Here is a 1,974-nt window from a genome sequence, read left to right as displayed (position 1 = left end):
TCAGGTATTTTGGACATGTTATCAGGGGGGACTAGTCCCTGAAGAAGGACACCATGCTTGTAAAGTAGAGGTGCAGAAATCAAAGAGGAAGACCTTCGACGAGATGGATGGACATAGTGGCCACAACAATAGGCTCGAACATGAGAATACTTGTGAGGAGGGCACAGAACGGCATGATGTTTCATTCTGTTGTCCATAGGGTTGCTATGAGTCGGAGCTGACTTGATGGTACCTAACAGCACCACCTAGAGTGCAGTTAGGGGAACACATGAAAGACATGATCTTCATAAGAGTTCATTTACTATGAGAGGAGGTGATACATTCTTTGCAACCTGGTGAGAACTTGGGCCAAGGAATCAGGTGACAGATACAGTGAAACTATATATCTGAATTTCTCAGTGACAGATGTTAGGTAACTAATGTAATAACTTCCTCCTATTTTGATTGTATGCCTCTGTGTATGTTTATTTGTGTGAATGTATGAGTGTGTGTGTGTGTGTGTGTGTGTGTGTGTGCATGCACAGGGGGAATACAGAAATAAGGAAAGGAAAAATAAGGGAGATAGGAAAGGAAGAAGGGGAAAAAGGAGAGGAGAAGGGGAGTAAAGAGGAAAGAAAGAAGGGAAGGAGGCAGAAGATGAGGGAAGAGAGGAACACTGCTACAATAATTCTATTACCTTTACCAAAATAAAGGGGAGTGTTAAAAGTAAAATCCAGCTTAAGCCTACACTTTTCCTTCATTAATGATGCTGTTGCTAAGTATGGAATGGGTTTTCAGTTTTCAACTAAATAATATGTGATCTTTATATTCCCTTTTATAAGAGATCAAGGTGAAAAAAATGTCAAATTTGAGCCTTGTGACAACTTTTTTAAAATTCATTAAAAAAAAATCATTTTACTAGGGGCTCATACAATTCTTATCACAATCCATACATACATCAATTGTGTAAAGCACATTTGTACATTCATTGCCCTCATCATTCTCAAAGCATTTGCTCTCCACTTAAGCCCCTGGCATCAGCTCCTCATTCCGCCCCCTCCCTCCCAGCTCCTCCCTCCCTCATGAACCCTTGATAATTTATAAATTATCATTTGCGACAGCTTTTATATTCTTGGACAGTTCTCATGCATCAGCCCTGGACATCACCTTCTTTGGAATCTTCTTAGTGATTTATGTACTCACTGTTGTAGAAAACCTCCTCATGCTGCTGGTGATCAGGGTGGAATCCCACCACCACAACCCACATACTACTTGGCCAACCTGTCCTTCATTGACATGTGGTTCCCCACTGTCACAGTGCCCAAAATCCTGATGACCTTTATCTCTCCAGTGAGCAGGGATAGTTCCTTTCACAACTGTGTGACTCAGATCTATTCCTTCCACTTCCTGGGCAGCATGGAGTGTTTCCTCTACACAGTCATATTCTATAATAGCTACCTGGCCATCACTTACCCACTGAGGTACACCAGCATAGTTGGTGGGAGAACATGTGCCGCTCCCAGTACGTGGCCCAGTGGCTCTCCTCGTTCTGCTGTCCCGACAAAATTGATATTTCGTTTGTCCTACTGTGGACCCAACCAAATCCTGCATTACTTCTGTGATGCTCCGCCCATCCTCGCACTGGCCTGTGCAGACACCTCCATTAACGAGATGGTGATCCTTGTCAACATTGGGGTATTGGCTTCTGGCTGCTTCTTCCTAATAGCATTTTCCTATGTGTCCATTGACTTCTCTTATCCTGAAAATCTGCACCACGGAGGGGAGATGTAGAACCTTCCAGACCTGTGCCTCCCACTGCATCGTTTGTTGTTATCTCTTTCTTTGGCCCCAGTCTTTTCATTTACCTGAGTCCAAGCTCTAAAGATGTTGTGGGTGGAGTGGTGGCAGTTTTCTACACTGCTCTTACACCCCTTCTGAACTCTGCTGTGTACACCATGAGGCACAAGGAAGTGAAAATAGCTCTTTTTTTTTTTT

General features: G+C 43.3%; 1 pseudogene; it reads left to right on the top strand.

Annotated features, from left to right (window-relative positions):
* The first annotated feature begins 103 nt into the window (after positions 1 to 103).
* LOC101643383 lies at positions 104 to 1,961 on the top strand (annotated as a pseudogene).
* Positions 1,962 to 1,974: the final 13 nt, after the last annotated feature.

Source organism: Echinops telfairi, unplaced genomic scaffold (genome assembly GCF_000313985.2).
Source record: "Echinops telfairi isolate 266 unplaced genomic scaffold, ASM31398v2 ScPeMD7_211;HRSCAF=546, whole genome shotgun sequence".
NCBI lineage: Eukaryota > Metazoa > Chordata > Mammalia > Afrosoricida > Tenrecidae > Echinops > Echinops telfairi.
This window is presented reverse-complemented; position numbering and strand designations above follow the sequence as displayed.